This window comes from Citrus clementina, unplaced genomic scaffold (genome assembly GCF_000493195.1).
Source record: "Citrus clementina cultivar Clemenules unplaced genomic scaffold, Citrus_clementina_v1.0 scaffold_3, whole genome shotgun sequence".
Classification (NCBI taxonomy): domain Eukaryota; kingdom Viridiplantae; phylum Streptophyta; class Magnoliopsida; order Sapindales; family Rutaceae; genus Citrus; species Citrus x clementina.
Genome location: NW_006262339.1, coordinates 9,905,620 through 9,928,609, shown reverse-complemented (window position 1 = coordinate 9,928,609; position 22,990 = coordinate 9,905,620). Strand labels below are relative to the sequence as shown.

Below are 22,990 nucleotides of genomic sequence, written 5' to 3'. Positions count from 1 at the left end.
GGAATAATATATTGTTTCTTGGTAGGCTTGCAACATTCAAGAGTATTCTGATTTGCTTTTGTCAATGCATAACGCAAGCAAACAAACAAGTGCTTCACCATGTGCATCACTCAATTGGTGGGGGCAAATAACGTCTTAAGGAAAGCGACATTTGTAACGTACCTTGAAGCACACAAAATTTCTGCAGTTTACTTATTACTATTATTTTTCTTCCTACATAGAGAGTTAGTTGTAAACACATTACTTTACGTAATAAAGTTCCACCATTATTGTTGTATTTCTCTACATTTGCCATTCCCCACAAATTTATCACCAACAAAGTATTAGCCATGAGATTTTGTAATGTAACATTAAAGGTCGTGCTTCCAATTAAAAATTAAAAAATGAAGTAAAAATTTCAAGAATTTATGTATTCTAAGTAATTGTAATAATTATTTTTTATGAAAACATAAATTTTAATGAATTACTTAAAATTTAATTAAAAAAATATATTGTAGGACAAAATGTTGTATAACAAGAAAATAAATATACAATACAATATCAATGCAATACAATCAAATACAATATAATCCGCATAAAATAACGTAATGCATTACAATATGATAATGTGATTTTTACAAATCAAAATGATCTAAAACCTCATAACTTTTTTCTCTCCATTAATTTGATTTTCTTGCTATGCCACCTTGCGCGACCATGCTTGTTTGAGCTACTGCGCTGGTTGCAGTAACATACAAACATGGTGCGTTGAAACCATTTGGGATGTCATTTTCGCTCTCTTCTTTTTAGTTTGTACAAAATATTTTGGTGAATTAATTTTCTTGCTTTGCCCCCTTTTTATTTATGTATACTTGTTGCCTTTGTCGAAGTCACATCCTACGGTTGGACTTTGATCAAGAGGAGGTGCCACGAGGCAAATGATGTTCATCATCGTATCTAATGGGAAAGGAAAAGTGAATGTGCATGACCTTCTCCTACGATTGGACTTTGCCTGCAACTGGACCTCTAAGTGTTGTAATTATCAAGCGAAGGCCCCAGTGAAGCCAAAATGAAGGCAAAAATGAAGTCATCTGTGTGGTCAGATTTACACTTTCGTTTATTCTTTTACTTGTCATCCATTATTTGTTTCTTCAGTTGAAGTCAACAAATCAGCTCAACGAAGTTCTCCAAGGAATTAAGTAATTTACATCTAATCATCAAAATCTATCGCTCATCAAGTGATATGTTATGGCTTCTTATTCTTTTTCCTCTTCTCATCCACATGGTAGTTTGACTAATCCTGAAATCAAGTATGATGTGTTTCTAAGTTTTGGAGGAGAGGATACTTGGGAGAGCTTTACTAGCCATCTTTATTCAGCTTTGTCTCGGGAAAGCATAGAAACTTTCATTGATAACGATCTTAGGAGGGGAGATGAAATTTCGCAGTCTCTTTTGGATGCCATTGAGGCATCAAGCATTTCAGTTATCATTTTTTTGGAAAGCCATGCTTCTTCTAGATGGTGCCTCGATGAACTCCTAAAGATCCTCAAATGCAAGAAAGAGTATGCACAGATTGTGACCCCAGTTTTCTATTGGGTTGATCTATCATACATGAGAAAGGAAACCGGTAATTTTGGGGATTCATTTTTTAAGCTTGGAGATGTAAAAGTCAAACCAAGCATTTTTTACTATGATAAAGACTTGACAAATTTGCAAAAACGTGTTGAAAAATTGGCACCAAAACTTGGAAAATTGGCATATGCATGTGGAGCTTTAAGGGTTGGCTCCGAACCTTGACAATTTGAAAGGAGCTCAAGACTTTTGCTTTGAAAATGGTAAGCATGAATGGCAAGGCTCAACTATAAATAAAGGAGCAATCATTCATTGAAATCATCCCAAAAATTTGTTAAGCTTTTAAGAGAAGTGAGAGAAGTGTGTCTGGAGAATTTATATTTCCTGCAGAGTGTGAGAGTATTGGGTATATTTGGATTTCTGAGAAGTGAGACCGTTATTCAAATATTGTATTCTAATAATTGTTAGTAATATAATTATTTTCCTCTTGCTCCCATGGACGTAGGCATATTGTTGAACCACGTTAAATGTTATGTCTTTTATTTTATGTAATTCTTTAGTGCGCTTGATTCCGCATTCCACGTACAATAAGTGGTATCAGAGCCGATGGTTCGTGCTTGGGGAGATACGGTACTATTCACGTATATGATATTATTCCATAGACGGTATTGTTCATGAATACGGTGGAGACGACCATTTATACTTGGGAGACAATCTATTGTAAGTAGTGTGTATTTTTGCATGTCTAGAAAAGTTCTATCAATAAGGCAATAAGAGTTTAAGGATTCTGGTTTTTAATTGGGACTAAGTTCCCGTCCAGTCTCCTAGGAACTTTCCTGGTGCATTTATTCATGCGAAATTAACATCATAGAGTATGTTTTTCAAGTGGAATAGTTCGTTGAGAAAATAGTAGAATGTGAAACTTCCAGAATTGGGGAGAGATCTACCGAGACTATTTCAGGAGACACTTCAGGTGGGAGGCAAGATTTGTCAAATCGCTATTTATCACCTGTTATAAGAGGGCAGAAGATTGATGTTGAAAAGTTTGATGGGAAAATCAACTTCGACATGTGGAGGCGCGAAGTTATGGATGCACTTATTCAAATAGATCTCGATGCTACTCTGAAAAATAAAAAACACTTGTATGATGAAGAAATTTGGGATCGTATAAACGAGAAAGCTTGTGTTCAGATCAGATCTTATTTGACTAAGGAAGTGAAATACTTGGTGAAAGATGATGAGTGTGCGATGACTTTGTGGCTTATATTGGAGGAGAAATGCCTGCTGAAAAGTCTTGAAAATCGTCTTCATGCAATGAGCCAAGTATATGGCTTTCGAATGAAACCTGGAGTGTCAACTCACGATCATGTCTCAAGATTTGAAAAATTACTTGCTGATTTGAAAAATCTTGATGAAGATATTAGGGATGAAGTCAAGGCTATGATTATGGTACCTTCACTACTAGTGGAATATAGTCATTTTGTGACTACCTTGATATATGGGAAGAGTGTGATCGTCTTCAAAGATGTTTATACAATATTGACTAACTTGGAGATTTGGAATAATGATAAAAATTTTGAACGAGCATCGTCTGAAGCTTTGGTGAGTAGAGATTGAGCGATGGAGAAAAAAAAAGAAGCGTGGTGGAAAGAATTCTCGATCCAAATCGAGAAGTAGAAATAGAGCTCGAGATGAGTGTGCCTTTCGTCATGAAAAGGGCCATTGGAGGAAAGATTGTCCAGAAGCTCAAAAGAGAAATGGGAAGAAACCAGCAGTAGCAAACATGGTACGGAAAGATGAGGACTCTGATTATTCACTGACTATTACTCCTGCAGCATACGTGGCTAGTTCGAGCGAGTAGATACTTGAAACTAGAGCAACCTACCATTTGTGTTCTATTAAAGAACGGTTTATGGATTTTCGTAATCTGGAATCTGGTGCAGTTGTGATGGAGAATGATCAACCTTGTCGCACAATGGGGACATGAACAATTCGACTCAAAATGTTTAATGGAATTATCAGAGAACTAAAATAGGTTAAATATATTCCAGCTTTGAAGAAAAATCAAATTTCTATGGGTGCTCTAAAAGCTAAAGGGTACAAGGTTACTATTGAAAATGGCACAATGAAATTTACACATGGGGCTATGGTGATTCTGCAAGGAGTTCGGCGTCACAATCTGTACTATTTGAAGGAATGTACAACTAATGAAGCAAATGTTGTTGAGGCGCACAGTGACACCACTAAACTATGGGATGTATTATCGGGAAATACTGGAGAGAAGTCTTTGCAAACTCTGATGAGGCACAGACTCTTAAAAGGTACCAAAACCTATAAATTAAATTTACGTAAGCATTGTGTAGTAGGCAAGAAAACAAAGGTTAAGTTTGGTACGGCTAATCACGATACTTGTGAGATCCTTGAATATGTTCACAGTGATGTATGGGGACCAACCAAGACTGCATCAATTGGTGGAAGTCATTATTTTGTTATATTTGTTAATGATTTCTTTAGATGTGTGTGGGTATACTCCATGCGATTAAAGAATGGGGTTCTAGAGATTTTCGTGAAATGGAAGAAATTAGTGGAGACTCAAACTGGCAGAAAGATCAAAGTGTTATGATTTGATAATGGGGGTGAATATACTTCTGATCCATTTTTGCAAGTATGCCAGAACAAGGGTATTAAAAGACATTTTACGGTTAGTTATACTTCGCAATAGAACGGTGTGGCTGAGCGTATGAATCGTACTTTGTTGGAGAAAGTACGATGTATGTTATCTAATACTGATTTAGATAAAACGTTTTGGGCTGAAACTGTGAGCTACGCAAGTCACTTGATAAATCGGTTGCCTTTTGCTGCAATTAGAGGTAAAACTCCTATGAAAATGTGGTCTGAAAAGTATGAACAAGACTATGATTCCCTTTGTATATTCGAGTGTCCAGCTTATTATCATGTCAAAGACGGTAAATTGGATCCTCGTGTTAGAAAAGCTATCTTTGTGGGATTCAAAGGTAAAGTAAAGGGCTTCAAGCTTGGGGATCTCGAAGATAAAAAGTTTGTGTATAACAGAGATGTCATGTTTGATGAAGGTTCAATGATGAAAGCTTCAAGTTCTCAATAGGTGGAGAAAAAGACCATAGAGGTATTGCAGCGAGTGGAGTTTATTCCAACTCCATATGTATCAATTAGTTCTACATAAGAGAATGATTCAACTATGGAGGTGAGACCTAGAATTGAAGAATAGGTTATTTCTTCTGATGTCCCTCAAAATGAAGAAACAATTTATGATGTAAATAACGATGATTTTATAGCAACAATGAGGCTAAGAAGAGAGATAAAAAAACACATATGGCTTACTAAAAACATGGTGGTAGCCTATGCACCTCCAGTTATTGATGATGACATCCCCAACACTTTAGGTGAAGCATTATGCAGCAATGAAAGTGATCAATGGAAGTTACTCATAGAAGAATAGATGAAATCTCTCCATCAAAACAAGACTTAGGAAATTGTAGAGTTACCAAAGGGGAAAAGGGCTATTGGCAATAAATGGGTCTACACTAAGAAGAAAAGATTTCTGAATCAATCAACTCCTCGATACCAAGTAAGGCTTGTTGCAAAAGGTTTTGCTCAGAAGAAAGGTATTGACTACAATGAAGTTTTCTCTCCAATTGTAAAACATACTTCCATTCGTATCTTACTTGCCTTAGTTGCAGAATATGAGTTAGAGTTGGCTCAATTGGATGTTAAGACAGTGTTCTTACATGGAGATTTGGAGGAGGAAATCTTTACACTACTAGAAAAATGGTCTTTACTGATACTTATCTTGTGACACTTAATTAAAAAGTATCAGTAATTACATGTGTTTGGGGCATTTTCCGTGTTTAACAGATAAGTATCACAAAGTTTCAATACTATAGTGTCTGTAAATTAAGTATCACAAATATGTGACATTAAGGTATCAGTAATTAAAAAAATAAAATTTTAATTATGTATCCACTGGGAGTCGAACCTCAGACTTCTATACTTTAACTTTTTAATTTTAAACGTTAAGCCACCAAACCACAAGTTGCATTTTTACTTAATAAACAATAATTATTAAAAATTAAATTAAATTATCTAGAAAGTAGAAACTATGTCGTTTTAATGAGGTGTACATGGAAACCTAAAATCTAAAAATTTTGACGAGCAAAAAATCTATCCCCACCGCCACTTTTCTTCTTTGAACCGAAGTTCTCTTCTCTCCCCCCCCCCCCTCTCTCTCTCTACCTCTCTCTCTAACAACGTTCTACCTCACAAGTCGTTGCTGTAAACCTTCAAAATAAGCCGTCATCCTTGAGCTAAAATACCCTTGGAAAAAAGCCTAGAAAGTGTTGTGAAGAACTTGGCCAAAGTTAGGGTTCGAAAGTCAGATTCAAAAAATTAGGGCTTTTTTTTTAGGGGTATTTTATTGTTTTTAATGTTGAGTTCAGAGAGGCCATCGACATTGTGCGGGTTTAAGACAAGGGGATTGGGCCCTGCAGAGCCAAGAAGGCAAGTTAGAGGCGATTCCTTGATGAGAATGCTGATGCTTCTGAAATGGATTTTCTTGGAGGAGACCTTGCTGTTTCAGCCTTTGCAGATCTTTCTTTTGATCTTCCATTGAGGTGGTTTAGAGAAAAAGGAATTCATGGACATCTTTTTGCATGTGCTGGGAACGTTGCCAAGTTAATAGAGAATGAATACGGAATTTCTCTTTGCCAAAGTTTTTGGAGTCAACTCGAAGTTCTGCTAGAGCTGGGATTGTTTTTCCCACAAACCTATTCCGCCTGGAGGTGAGTTATCTGTTCTGTTGAGTTTATGGAATTTAAGCAACATATGATGCTTTGATCTGGGTGGTTGTATGATTGAGGAAAGATATATGATGCATTATCAATCAAGGATCTGAAGGTATCTTGGCCTTAGTAAATGGTCATTTAGAGTTCTTCAGGACCAGTTTTTTTCTTTGAAAAATAATGATGATTGAACACTGTCTTAAAATGATTAAAAGTTAATTCATTTCGGAATAAAAGGAGGTCCTATACTTCCATAATCAAGAACTGTTAAGGGAAATATTTGATTTTTACTTTGTGGGTCATTATCCATAAGTAATATTTGCAAACATGTAACTCTATAATTGGGAAAGTTGATTTTTGGGTATTTGTCAAACATTTAAATATGTGGGGGACCATCCCATTGAACTAGTAGATATTTATATGGATGTCCATTGAGCTTTTGTTTAACTTCAAATGTCTACTTCTTGAGTCATTACTTCTATATATGTAAATCCTAGTTTAAAGTGCCTGCAGAGAGGTGATTGTTTCTATTTCCATGCTTAAGTTCATCATGAAGTTTCCTTTGATAAACTTGCAGTAGAAAACATAGAGGGGAATGAGTAGGGAAAGAGCATTACATTGTTGGTCAGATTTAGGAAATGCTTGATGGAGTACCCTTCTTATACCTCTTCATTTTTTTGGACTTGGCTTGTAAATTGTATTATCACCTTGCCAAATAGAAGTCAATTTTTAGTCCTTGTTTTTCTTCCTTTAATCTAAGATTGAATAACTTTTTGCATGAATACCGCCATATTTAGAAAATTTGTAATTATTATTCATTGATTGGTAAGCTAAATCTCACCTCTCTGTTTGGTTGAAATAAAAAAAATTATTCAAAATCAACTAGCAAACTTTTAATTTTTTTTCGTTTCTGCAAAATGTGCAGCTTCCATGATATTTTTTTCTCTGTATTACATTTGCCATACACACTGTCTTCTAAATCTTATTCGGTACTGATGTTGCTGATAGGCAGGTGAACTTATGAAACTTGACTACCAAAGAAAGGTTGCTATGCTTAACAAGCAAAAGAAACGAGGTACTAACTCTGAAGCACTGGAGAAAATAAAAGCAGCAGTCAGTCATCTGCATACAAGATATATTGTCGATATGCAATCCATGGATTCAACAGTTCTCGAAATAAATCGTTTACGAGATGAGCAGCTATATCCAAAACTTGTTCAGCTTGTTGATGGGTATGTTTCGTTCTGAGAAAAACTTCTGAAGTTAAATGTTCTTGTATCTTATTCCATTTGGTTATTTGGAATTGAATTATTATGTGTCAAAAATGAACTGAACAGTAGGACAGAACAAGAATTATTGGGACTTGTTTAGATGGTTTGACTGCTTAAGCTGATGCATTAGAAGATGTTGGATGTAAATTTTAATTAAGTTTGGCAATTAACTAGGTACTTAAGTTTATCATGCGAAATTCATTAAAGTTTTCACGAAAATGAACAGAATCGGTTTTGCTTGGGACCTGCACTACTGGGATTTTTTTATTCATTTCTATAGACATACAATATTATCACCATGCCATGCCTAGGAAGAACCTGTGGTAAAATAATGATTTATTCCTCTTGGAATAGTTCCTGCGGTGGGTAAATTGAACGAAAATAAATTTCTAGTCTCATAGGACTATTTCTCTTTTGCACTTCCTTGACATTAACCGGTTGTTAGTAGTTTCAGACAAAACTTCTTTGCTTAGTTTGACTAGAAGAAAGATATGCGAAGAATATACAAATTGCTTATTTAGGTTGAATAGGTTTTTTTTTTTTTTTTAGCTTGCGTTCACTGCATTTTGGAAACAATCTTTGGTGGGTTTATTTGGAGTTCTTGATGGCACATTTATTATTGAACTCATAAACTATCCAGCTCTAGTTGCACACTTTTCCTTCTTTATCATACTCTTTATAATTCTAAGGGTGCTCTTATTGGTGTTAGAAGAATGCTTTATTGGCTCTCCATGAGTCGAATGATTTTGGAAGTAAAAAATATTGAATGTGATCTAAATGCAAAACATAATGATACCACCCCTGCTGCATGTCTTAAGCAGGCAACAAATTTTATGCAATTGGCATTCTCACATTTTATTAAGTTCATCTTTTTTTCATCTTAGCTTCATGCTATTGGCATTCTCTCGAATGCTTCTCTCATCTTATGTTGATTTCCTTCTTTCCTTGTATTACTTTTTGAGTCACTTTTCCTCTCCATCTCAATATTTTCATTTTGGTTACTCATCCTATAACTTCATGTGTCGATTTGCAAGCTGGTCTTGTTTTACCATTGAATTTCTGCATAACTGCGCTACCGCATTTGTACGACCACATTCTCCTTTATAAACCATTTATTTTTATCTCATTGTATGAAAACCACTGCTGGTATTGACAAACTGTTTATCTTCAAAAACAATTTCTCCTAAAGAGATTTTGCACAAAACTTGAAGTCCCGTTTATGGCATGCAGGATGGCATTAATGTGGGGGACCATCCCATTTCTGAGGTCTGTACCAGTTTGGATCTGTACCAGTTTGGAGAACTAGTAATTTCTCGTAAGTAATATTATCCATTATTTCATGAGCTAATGTTTAAAGCGATTTTTGGGTTATGATGTCAATCAAGTTAAAGCAACATTACTTGTGAGTGGAAATATATAATGATTATATTTTTATTCTACTTTTTTTTTATCTTCTTAAAGTTTATAATTAGGCAAAATTAATGAATACTTAATTACAATTTAGGCTGATATTCTTTAAATGGTTCACATGAATAGATTTAAGTAGTATAATAAATCTCTTACTCACTTTATAAAGGCTTAACTAAGTTTACAAATATTATTTCTTTTAGTAGTAATAATTTTGGATCGAACTCTCAAATTATTGAAATATTTTATGTCCAAGCTTTATTATGCCTAATATAAATATGGAGATTCAAAGTTATTTTATGCCCAGTTTAAGGAAACTGCAGTTTGAGAACTTATTTTTTGCCTTGTTAAATAAGCTTTTAGAATGAATAAATTGAGGAAATGAGTGGTGATTTATTTATAATAGAGCATTTGTGATAACTTTTAACTATGCACAAAAATCATTTGGTATATGTAGATAGAGTAACATGCTTGTGCTGAAAGTAGATATTACATTGAAAACTTCTTGTCTGCTATAGTTTGCTATATATATAACCTTTACCAAAAGAGAATAATTGAGTTTATTTATAAATAGCTTATGAGTATTTTTTTCTTTCGAACAAAATAATTTTATTTCTGTTAATTGTTGTTTCTCTAATGGCTCGATATTGGCAGCTAATTTTTTTTTTCTTTTCCATGTATTCATATGCAGATTTGATCAATGTGTTTGAAGTGTTTATTCTTCAACTTCACTTATATCCTAACCTATACAGTCTATTGAATGGAGAAGCTGCTGGTGGATAACGCAATTATACTACTCATATTCAAAGAGTGAAAGGCAGTCATCCTTGTCAATTTAGCTTATAGATTTATTAAATTTAGCCACAAGTAGTAGGCATTTGATTGGATAGTAGAAATTTTTATGTATTGAATTTGGATTATTTAGTTATGAGAGTAGGATATCTCATATTTTTGTTATTGAAGTTTTGGAATTTGTAATATATACTAATAATATTTAAATGTGAAATGAAAGATTTTATGATATAAATCAATTTCTTTTTGTTATTTTGTGGTGCGTTTTAATTTTCCGAATAAATCAATAAGCAATGATCCAATTCAATTTTTTATTTTTTTAAAATAAATTAACTAGTGATACCATGGTAACAGTAATCATAGACACTAATAAAATATCAATAACTACTAATACTATGGTGTCACAATATCAGTGATACTGTAGTAATAGTAATCACTGACACCACTTACAAGTGTCACTATTTTTCTGACTCCCAGATTACTGACACAATTAACAAGTGTCAGTGAAAGTAATTTCTGACACTATTCTAAAGTCAGTAAAGACCATTTTTCTAGTAGTGTTATGACTTAGCCTTATGGTTTCAAAGTTGCTGGGAAAGAGAATCATGTGTGTAGGTTGATTAAATCTTTGTACGGACTGAAGCAATTGCCAAGATAGTGATATAAATGATTTAATCAATTTATACAAGGGCAGAAATTCACCAGAAGTGAACACGATCATTGTATTTACTTTAAAAGACTACTAGATGGAAGTTTCATCAATTTGTTACCCTATGTCGACGATATGCTTATAGCTTCAAAGAATAGAGATGAGATCGAAAGATTAAAGAAGCAGCTGGTTTTTGAGATCAAGATGAAAGACTTGGGTGATGCATAAAGAATACTTAGAATGGAGATTTGTAGAGACAAGAAGAATAAGAGCATATGGTTGACTCAAAAGTTCTATTTGAAGAAAGTACTAGAAAGATTCAGTATAGATGACAAAACTAAACCGATATGTACACCTCTAGCTCCTCATTTCAAATTAAGCTCTTCTTTAAGTCCTACATCTCAAGAAGAGCGAGATTACATGGCTGGTGTTCTATATGCTAGTTCTTAAGGTAGTCTTATGTATGCTATGATATGCTCAAGGCTTGATATATCTCAAGCAGTGAGCATGGTTAGTAGATACATGCACAATTCGGGTAAAAATCACTAGCTTATGGTGAAGTGGATTCTCCGATATCTGAATGGGACAATTGATATTGAGTTATTGTTCAAGAAAGATTGTAGTCAACAATGTGTTGGGTATTGTGATTCTGATTTCGCCAGAGACCTAGATAAGCGAAGATCAACAATGGGCTACGTATTTATATCGGGTGGAGGTCCGGTTAGCTGGAGGTCGATTCTACAATTGACAATTGCTCTGTCCACTACGGAAACAGAGTACATGACAGCAACTGAAGCTGTAAAGGAAGCTATATAGTTGAAAGACTTGTTAGGTGATTTGGGAGTAATCTAGGAGAACATTGCAGTCTTCTGTTATAATCAAAGTGTGATATTCCTTACGAAGAATCAAACATATCATGCTCGGACGAAGCACATAAATGTGAAATATCATTATGTGCGAGAGATTATCGAGAGTAGTGTTGTGTTGTTGAGAAAGATCGATATCAAAGATAACCCATTAGATATGTTGACAAATGTGATTTCTGGAGTTAAGTTTCAACATTGCTTGAAACTAATTCAAATTCTTCAAATGCATTAAGTTTGGAGAATTTTAAACTATGATTGGCTTGATCCCAAATTTGTGGGTATGTAGGCAGTCACAGAGATGCAGCCACTTTGAGGATGATGGTTCATTGATAGTCGGCTCAGATTTGAACAAATTTCGCCGAGGTAGAAATTTGTGAAAGTCAAACCAAGCTTTTTTTTACTATGATAAAGGCTGGTCAAATTTGCCAAAACGTGTTGAAAAGTTGGCATCAAAACTTGGAAATTTGGCATATGCATGTGGAGCTTTAAGGGTTGGCACCGAACCTTGACAATTTGAAAGGAATTCAAGACTTTTGCTTTGAAAATGACAAGCATGAATGGCAAGGCTCAGTTATAAATAGAGGAGCAATCATTTATTGAAATCATCCAAAACATTTGTTAAGCTTATAAGTTTCTAAACTTTTGAGAGAAGTGAAAGAAGTGTGTCTAAGAAATTTATATTTCTTGCAAAGTATGAGAGTATTGGGTATATTTGAATTTCTGGGAAGTGAGATCGTTATTCAAATATTGTACTCTAACAATTGTTAGTAATACAATTATTTTTTTCTTGCTCCCGTGGACGTAGGCATATTGTCAAACCACGTTAAATTTTGTGTCCTTTATTTTCTGTAATTATTTGATACGCTTGATTTCGCATTCCGCGCACAACAGGAGAACGACTACCGGACAAGATGCAAATTTGGAGGAATGCTTTGACGGAAGCAGCCAATCTCTCTGGCTCTGGTTCTCATGTCGTTAGGTCAACAATAATTCTCTCTCTTAAATTTGCACGCATATCTAGTTTTCAATTTTTTTTTAAAGAAAATGATCTTAACTCTCTTGTTATTTATTGAATTTAATCATTAATGAATGATTAATTTAATAAAATAACTATGATTATTTTAATAAAAGAACATTGTATTCTGATCATTTTCCCTTATTTGACTAGATATATGAGTAAAGTAACCACTACATTAATTTAGCTAAAAATGCACGCTCTGATCTCCCTCTCCTTTTCGAACTTAAAAATATTGTTACTTTTTTTCTCGGCCTGAATCTGCATTTATAGAGGAAATTGTGAATGCAATTTTGAAGAGGCTAGATGACACATTTCAAAGTGAAACCAACGACCTGGTCGGAGTTGAATTGCCCATGAAAGAAATTGAATCATTGTTACGCAGCGGGTCAACGAATGTTTGCACACTAGGCATTTGGGGTATCGGTGGTATAGGCAAAACAACCATTGCGGGTGCCATTTTTAACAAAATCTCTAGACATTCTGCAGGTTCCTACTTTGCTAATAATGTTAGAGAGGCAGAAGAAACTGGCAGATTAGGTGACTTGCGACAACAACTTCTTTCTACATTGTTGAATGATGGAAATGTGAAGAGCTTTCCGAATATTGGCCTCAATTTTCAGAGCAAGAGGCTTACTCGCAAGAAGGTTCTAATTGTTTTTTATGATGTGAATCATCCAAGACAAATAGAGTTTTTAGTTGGACGTCTTGATTTGTTTGCTTCCGGAAGTCGGATAATAATAACAACAAGAGATAGACAATTGCTTACAAATTGTGGAGTTGATGAAAAATATCAGATGAAGGAATTGGTACATGCTGACGCCCTTAAGCTTTTCAGTCGACATGCCTTTGGAGGAGATCATCCCTATGAAAGTCATACAGAGCTGACATGCAAGACAATAAAATATGCTCGCGGAGTTCCACTAGCACTTAAAGTTTGGGTGGCTTTCTTTCTGGAAAAGAGAAGAGAGCGTGGAAAAATGCAATAGTAAACTGGAAACAGCTCCCCACAAGGAAATTCAGGAGTTGTTAAAAATAAGTTATGATGGTTTGGATGACAAAGAGCAAAATATTTTTTTAGATATTGCATGTTTCTTTATCGATGAAGATAGAGATACTGTGACAAAATTCCTTTGACGATTGTGAATTCTTTGCCACATCAGGAATAGATGTTCTTGTTGATAGGTCTCTTATCACTACATCAGATGACAATAAAATAGAAATGCATGATTTATCGCGCATATCAAGTTGATCAGATTTGACTCAAAATCCCTCAAATCAATGATTTTCTGATAGGAATATCTAGATATAGTAATCAGTGGTAAAATACTTATAACAAATATTTAAGATATCTTTTCATATGTTTCAAGCTCTGAATTAATTAATGAAGATGATAAGATAATAACTTTATTTATTATACTCTAAATAAAAGATTTGTCCACCAAAACAAATATGTTCATATGCTTATTAAACTTCAATAAAGAAAACACCCTGCCTTTTTAGAGGAAAAAGATTAACTTGAATAAGAAAAACAAGACAAGAAAGTCTTATTTTACACGCATCACAAAGACTTAAAGCCGAATAAAAATGAAGAAATTTATTCATTTTTTAAAGTCACTTTCTAGAAACAGCTCAGGGAGATTACATTATTGAAAAGAAAAAGCAGTTCCCTAAGAGCAGCCCATAGGCCACACAAAATAAAAGGTTACACAAAATGAAAATCCGGGCACTCCAAACTGAGAAGAAAGAACTCCATGGATAGAAGGTGGAGAGATCTATCTGTAGAATTCCATAACATATAAATTGCAAACGTTCCATTGAAAGTTGACACCCTTAAATCCAGCTTCAATAGCCGATGCAGTGTACTCTATTTTGGTTCGCTCCTTTCCTCGAGGAATTTGGATTAACAAAATTGCATCTAAAATGGAGGATTGCCTTGAAGCCTCAGTGTTCTCAGGAACCTTTAGCAAAGTTGAATTAATAACAAGTACCTGTCAATCACTGTGAAGTGCTTTGTAACAATTTCTCAGTAGCATCAAGCAGTGTTCATCATCGAAATTACGAAGTGCAAAATCGAAATTAAGATAAACTTGATATTGCTACTTATACTCGATATTCGCATGCATGCTGACGATGAATTACTGATGATTGCAAGTGCTGATGCATATTTGTAAGTAATTAAAAAATAATAATAACCTTCAAATAAAAATATAATAACCTTCATCAAAATGGCATCCCCCTCAGGAATTTTTTTGTACATTTTGCCACTCACATGTTCCACGCTATGGGCAGAGAAGTTGTCCGACAAGAATCTATCAATGATCTAGGAAGACGCAGTCGGATATGGCATCACAAAGAGATTTACAAAATTTTATCAGAAAACAGGGTGAGCAACTATGATTTTTCTTTTTTTTTTTTAATTTTTGATTGAGATTAATTAATATTTTGATTGAACTTTTCTTTTAATTTGAATAACAACAATTGGTGCAAAAACATTCTAACCCCTGTACTTCATACTAATGGTTTAAAGTCCACTTTATCCTTGTTCATTAATTCTTTTTTAACATGTTGATCACAAATGAAACTTAAGTTTTTCACATTATTCATCACATTTTGTTCTCTCATAAACACTTTAATTTCCTCATTTTTGACAGCATTTTCATTAGTAATTTTCTTTGCACTCTTAATTAACAAAACATTTCTTTCATCGTTAATTCATTATGTAATGGTCTCTTCACTTTTAAGATTCTTTAATTACAATTAACATTTTCCAAAAAAAAAAAAACTTCAATTGGGGTTATAAGTACATTTCACTCTGTAAATAGTGATATTTTCTGGGAAAATTGAAATTAATATTAGATTTTACATATTAAATATTTTCTTGAATTTTTCTATTTTGTATTTGCTAAAATAATTGGCCCCATAGTTCAATATAAGATAGAGAAAATGGATTCACTTGTCGAAAAGCTGACTTGGATGATTGTGAAAGTGTGGCAATATGTTATGTCAACTTGTATATAATAATTTGTATACAAATATGTTATGTAAATTTGAATATAATAATTTGTATGCGTACATACGTACATACATATATACATGTATGGTTTATATGTTTAGATTTTCTTGTATTAATTATGCTTCATCATACTTTTACAATTTCGAGTTTGACTGCTCTACCGTAACTATCGACTTGAATTATATACAATAATTTGATATAACTTTATTTTTTTTCCTATTATTGATAAATAGGGGACTGAAGCAATCCAAGGCATTTCGCTGGATGTGTCTAAAGTGAAAGACATCAATCTGCATCCTAATACTTTCACAAAGACGCCTAACTTGAGAATTTTGAAATTTTATCGCTCAATGAATGAAGAGAACAAATGTAAAGTGTCATACTTCCAAGTCCCTGGATTTACTGAAGTGAGGTACCTACACTGGCATAGTATCCATTGAAATCACTGCCTTCAAATATTCATCCAGAGAAACTTGTTTTACTTAAAATGCCTCATAGCAATATTGAACAAGTTTTCGATAGTGTGCAGGTATATATACATATATCTTAATTACAACATAGTTCCAGTAATAATGTTTAATTATCATACATGCTAATGATTTTTCTTGGTGGCCATTTTTTTTTTCTATTTTCGTCTGAGCAGCATTATCTTAAGTTAAACCAGATAATCACTGCTGCTTTCAATTTTTTTTCAAAAACTCCAACCCCCTCGTTGACTCAACATCTGAACAAGCTAGCTATCCTGAACCTCAGTGGCCGTAAAAACTTGCAAAGTCTTCCAGCTAGAATTCATTTGGGATTGCTTAAAGAACTCAATCTTTCAGGCTGCTCAAAACTGAAGAGGCTTCCAGAGATCTCATCTGGCAATATAGAAACGATGCGTTTAGATGGAACTGCACCAGAGGAACTACCCTCGTCCATCGAGTGTCTATCTAAGCTTTTGCATCTGGACCTTGTAGACTGTAAAACTCTCAAGAGTCTCCCAAGCGGCCTGGGTAAGTTGAAATCTCTGGGTATTCTCAGTATCGATGGTTGCTCAAATCTTCAGAGATTGCCTGAGGAACTTGGAAATTTACAAGCTTTGGATAGTTTGCACGCTGTAGGAACTGCTATAACAGAAGTACCGCCATCCATCGTCCGTTTGAAAAGGGTTCGCGGAATATATTTGGGAAGAAACAGGGGTTTATCATTGCCAATCACATTCTCCGTATATGGCTTGCAAAATCTATTGGATTTAAGTCTAAATGATTGCTGCATCATGGAATTACCTGAAAGTCTTGGCCTGTTATCCTCGGTAAGAGAACTGCATCTAAATGGAAACAATTTTGAGAGAATACCAGAAAGCATCATACAACTTTCTAATTTGAAAAGCCTCTTCATAAGGTATTGCGAGAGGCTTCAATTCTTACCAAAGCTTCCATGCAATCTATTGGTTGGATGCGCATCATTGCACGGCACTGGAATCATTCGCAGGTTTATTCCCAAGTAGTAGTGAATCGGATTTTCTGGATTTATACCTGAGCGATAATTTTAAATTAGATCCGAATGACCTCGGAGGAATTTTCAAAGGCGCCCTGCAGAAAATTCAGCTTTTGGCAACCGCACGTTTAAAAGAAGCACGGGAAAAGGTATGTCTTTAATTAACTCTCTCCTTTTTATTTAGAAGAGAAGCTAAAGAAAGCGATGACAGAATGAACTATAACGCGGTGTGCGGTGATATAATATTAATTGATTGTTTTTACATCTTTCTTCAATGCCTCATAATTTTACAGTTAATTCTGTCTTTTTCGATTAATTTTTTCTGTTTAAAAATATTAGTGATCTGTCTTCTATTAAGTGTTATTAACAATTTTTTTTTTTTTAATAATGATTCGTGTGTATATACAGATATCTTATCCATGGCTTCAAGGTCGCGGCTTTTTACCTTGGAATGAAATTCCAAAGTGGTTTAGCTTTCAAAGTGTGGGATCTTGTGTGACCTTGGAGATGCCACCAGGTTTCTTCAATAATGAAAGACTATTTGGGTTTGCTTTTAGTGTTATTTTAAGATTTAGCGAAAAGTTTAGCTTTTTCTGCATTTCAAAAAAAAAGTTTAACATGTACTGTGAGTACATAGTGAGCCCCAAAGATAACCATCAGCACTGCAGCACGAGCCGGAGGACTTTACTTGGGGTAGTTTATTGTGTAGTGTATGATCACTTATTCTTTGGGTACTATTTCTTCGATCGTAAGGAATTTAATGACTTCCGGAAATACAATTGCATTCCTGTGGCAGTCCGGTTCTATTTTAAAGAAGGTAATGAATTTCTGGATTGCCCAGCGAAAAAATGTGGGATCCATTTGTTTCATGCCCCAGATTCGAGAGAAAGCTTCAGCTGTGACCGACTTTTCACCCCAATAGACTGAAAATATGCCTTATTTCGATTGATTTCTTTTTTCTTTTATATGTTGTCAATTCTTCCAGTACGTTGTGTTCAGTTGGTACTTACTTAAGGATATGACTAGGGATGGCAATGGGGAGGGGAGGGGAGGGGAGGGGACAAATCTCCCTGTACCCATCTCCGATATTTTGCGTATGTCCCCATCCCCGTCAAAATTATTTAAGAGAATCTTTATCCCTTCCCCGAATAATAATAATAGGGGATCTCCAAGGGTCCCCGATCCCTGAATAACTAATACATTTTTTTGTTTTCGATTTGAGTTAATCATATTAAAATAAAAAATTCAAATAAAAGTAAAGTTCGAAAAATATCTTACATTAATATCCATTACAAAAGTCACATACATTAAATTAGTAAGTAACGTAGCATGCAAGGGATACAAACTTCTTTTACAAACTATCATGAACAAATTAATAGTCTAATACAAATTTGTTACAAATAAAATCGAATTTAGATTCAAAATTAACTTTTTCAATGGTGGCGTGAGCACTTTATAAATGTAGATTATTCCCTTTATAGCACAATAGTTAAGTCGGAGCAAATATTAGATTAGATTAGATTAGATATTAAAATTGTGATTCGCTGTGGGCAATTATAACATCTAAAATTAAATAAAAAATAGATTTAAGTTTAAAATATTTAAAGAATATCAAAATTAAAAAAAATTTGGCTAATAGATCTTTTTAATGTCCTAAATAAAAATTTAGGACTTTAATTAGTTAATTAGGCCTAAAAGTTTAATAATATAAATATTTTGATATTTTTTATTTTTACCAATATTTATAATTTTATAATTTAAATTTTATAATTTATTTACTAGTAATTTTAAAAAATTAAAATTAAATTAAAAATTGGTAGGGGATGGGATTCCATATCATCCCCGTCCCCTCCCCGAATAAGAAATTGGGTAAAAAAATTTCTCCGTCCCTTCCCCGAATAAGAAATTGGGTATGAAATTATCCCCATACCCTCCCCGAATGGGGAAAATCCCCGAGGGTACCCGTCCCCGTGGGGATTTTTGCCATCCCTAGTCGACCGTCTCAATTCTGGATCCGACAATGCGTTGGCCCATGGACAGGATCACAAGTCGTTTATCATTTTATCATTAAACGACGTGATGGTCGTTCATTTAAGACGTATATGACCTGGCGCCATTTTGCCTTGCCGACCGACAACAAACGGAATTGAAGCCGTAATTACGAGATTCTTATCAATATCTAATCTAAGTAGGTTTTGTATGCAACGGTTTATGAATGCAAACTTATCAAATATGGAATATAAAAAATTTATATTCCAAGTAATGGAGCTAATGATGCAAGATTGTCTCATAGGATTTGATGATAAATAATTATTACATATTAGTGTCACGTCATGAGATACTTATTGGGTATTTCAACTTTATTCGTGTATCACCACTCTCTTTTGCAAATAGATTGTGGGAGAAAATATCACAATTTGATAGATAATTAGAGAATATATTATCATTCATATGATAAGTATACGATATTAAATTAAATAATGACACATAAATTAGATCGGTTAAGATATTAAGATTATATCTTTGTAATTAATCATTTCAGTAAAGGATTTGGTTCCGTGAGTCGGTCACGGAATTTGTTTAATTTTATAACATGGGAGATGGATGATAAAGAGCCCAGGGTTATTGATAAGCATGTTTTATGGTTGATAAGCAATCCGCAGGCAGTTGTTTTGAAAAAAAAAAGTAAAAGAATTATGTACCATTCAATCAATATGCAATACTATTAAATCCCTCTCAAATGTACAGTCAACCGGACATATTAAAATTTAATACAAATGTATAGAATTACGGAGATCTGTGGTAGAGTTTGGACCTTAGAAGAATGGACTTGTTGTATAGAATAGAATTAATTTTGGGTCTCTTTAGGGGGTCGTTGAGCTATGCTTTTTACACCGATCTAAAATCATTATAAGCCCCCCGTTTGTAATCTTATGGAAGAAATTGTATAAAAGCACAAATATGAATTTAGTTAAATAAAAATATTTTTATAATTACAAGTCGTTAACCCCCCAATCTTTAAATGATATACATATTTTTTTTAAATCAAAATATTTTGAGGTAATAAAGTAATTAAGATTCTTATTACAAAAAAATAACGTTTAATATTCAATTATTATAATAAAAAGGAAAAAAAATCCAATTGTGGATAGCACTTAGGTTCCTTAGCTTTAGTAAATCCATGAATAAGAAACACAATTTACATGCTTTTTAACATGATTCCTATCATTAAACATTATCAATTGTAATATGCATGGGACTCTCATATCATATAAATCACTACCTAGTGATGATGACATGATAAAATAAATAATAACTTGACATATGATGATTTTTACTGAAGTCGTATTATATTCTTTTGGTAGATACAATTAATTATATGTACTTACTAATGCCATATTAAATTAACTCTACATTTCCATCTAAAATGAAGATCCCAAAAAAAAAAAAAATCAAAACTTCGTAGAAAAGTACTAAAACAACAAACTGATAAAACAAATTATGTCAACAAATTGCAATGATCAGTGATCATTGAAGCCTTCAAAATTAATTGATCAAAGCTCAGTAACCAGCAGGCTTGTAGGCAATGAAACTAATGCACTGCACTAGTCGAATCCAATAATCCTGATAAAGGAATTGGGGTAAGCTTTGATGGCCCCATGGAGCTCATTCATCCAATGCGGAGAAGGTGTTCAACATCCCTAGCCAATTGTTCGCTATTAAGTGGTCGGAGATAAGAGAGTGCCTCGAATTTTTTCTTACACATGGGAGGCCGCACTTGCATGCACTGGACCCCGCTGCCTTTTGCCAGGGACAGAGCTGAAATCGGCGTTGCTCTGGCGGGTGACGGGGAAGGCTGCGGTGAACTTGAGGCCGGTGAACGGTGCCACCACTCTGCTTGCCTGAGCTCTGCGGTGGTGGGCGTGGTGGTGGTAACACTTGCTGGTCAAATCATCTGGGATTTTCTTGTTTCTAGCTAGTACAAAATGTTCTTGTGAATGCTCTTGCTCCACTCCCTTGTAATTTATATATCTTGTTGGTTTCGGTGGAGTTACATCCTATGGTCGGATTTTGATGTAGAGGAGGAGCCACGCGGCAGAAGATGATTTTGCGTGTAATAACCACAAAATTGAAATAATTCACACCCATGAAGCATTTAGTTTTGAATTCTTGGAGGGGATATGAACTATTGAATACTTCATCACTTTAAAAAAAAATTATATATATAATTCTATCAAAGATATTTTGTGTAACGAATGGATGAATAGTAGAATTCTCATTTTTGTTTTTAAAAAATTGTGGATTCTTATTTGCAAGGAACAGAACAATGGAAGCATGAGGAACCATAACATGTTGCATGTCGTGGGATGACATAGGATTAGGATCCCCACTTTTAAGGACGGGTCAAACCACTACCAATTGCATTTCACATTTCTAGATTCAAACCCCATTTGCCAAACCTTGTATAGGTCACGTGTTTATGTAGGTCGTGTAGGTCGTGTAGGTCGTGTAGGTCATGTAAGTAATATAGTCGTGTAGGTTGTATAGGTCATGTAAGTAATGTAGTCGTATAGCTTGTGTAAGTCATGTAAGTAATGTAGTTGTGTAAGTCGTGTAAGTCATGTAGATCATGTAGTTACTTTAGATATGAAATTTGATATTATTGTTTTTATTGTATCAACATATATGATTTTGGTACATGTGCCTATTCTCTTAAATGGTGAAAGAATTGAATAAAATAACAAGTATAATTTCAAAGGTTCTAAGGCTAAAGGGATAATGATACTACGATTAACAACATATGCCGAATTGGTGGAGAAGATAGATCAAGTTATTGATATAAATACTTCAGAAATTTGAAATCACAACGAAGTTCAAGCTTAAGGCATTTAATCATATACCACCAGTTACAATTCAAACCAATAATAACGTGGATTCTTTTTGGAGAAAGTAGCTAGTGGAATGGAGTTTAGAAGTCCGCTCTGTGTTACTTTTGAACGTAGATCAATTTCTACTATCTAGCAAAATTATATTAAAGTAAACATTTGCAATCATTAAAAAATAAATTGATCATTTACGAATAAATTAACAAATTAATAACTTGATTGTTAATGGGTTAGTGTATGGTGTTGGAACTTGGATTTAACAAAAATTATATAAATATATGGTATTTTAGTTTGGTAAGTATGACCTATAGTAATAGAACCTAATAAGAACCTCGGTTGTACTCACGGTTAATTAAAAATATTTATATACACTAACTCATTAATTATACATGATTTATCATTACTTATAATTTTCCAACCACCCCAATTGTAAATAAAATGAAATCTAAAATTGCAACAAGTCCACTAAATTTGCATGTCCAACATTTCGAGAAATTATTAGAGTAATTAGTATAAACAAACAAAGTTCTCTCGAGATTTTTTAATATGTGGATATGATACACTAATGACCATAGCAGTTAAAAAAATTATAGCCATTTTATTCTTTTTTTATTTTAAAAGTGCATTCTTCCTCTGCCCAAGCATATATGTATACATATGAGGATTGCTTGCATATGATGATTCCATGAAATCAATTAGGAGAAAAGCATATCAATGAGAGGAAAAAGCATACCAATGAGAGGAAATTGACTAGAATAATACATGAAGGTTGTGTAATCGTGTAATACATGAAGGTCGTGAAATCGTACAAGATGTGAAGGTTGAGTAATCGCGCAATACATGCAGGTCGTGTAATACACAACTGAAGTTCGTGAAGATGCCGTAATACATGATTGACAGTTGTGTAATATTACAAAAAAATTCATGTCATATACAACTGATGGTCGTGTATTATATGAACTCGTGTATTGCACAACCTTGAATTCCCTATTACATGACCTTACAGACCAAATCAAGTGTTACATGACCAAATTATAATCGGTACAATCCATCGATTTTTCACAATTTACATGCAATAGAACAACTAGAAATTTATTTTTGAATATGTTATAAGAGACCCACAACTAATTAATCTATTTTTTTCAATATAAAACCCTTTTTTTCATTAAATATCAATAAGAAAGTTAATTATAAAGAATTACTTACCTCCAATAGTTAGATTCTGATAATTTTGCAGTAAA

At 33.8% G+C, this 22,990-nt stretch overlaps 1 pseudogene; it reads right to left on the bottom strand.

The window, feature by feature from the left end:
• Positions 1–21,065, bottom strand: part of LOC18046222 — a 43,562-nt pseudogene extending 22,497 nt beyond the window's left edge.
• Between the last annotated feature and the right edge of the window lie 1,925 nt (positions 21,066–22,990).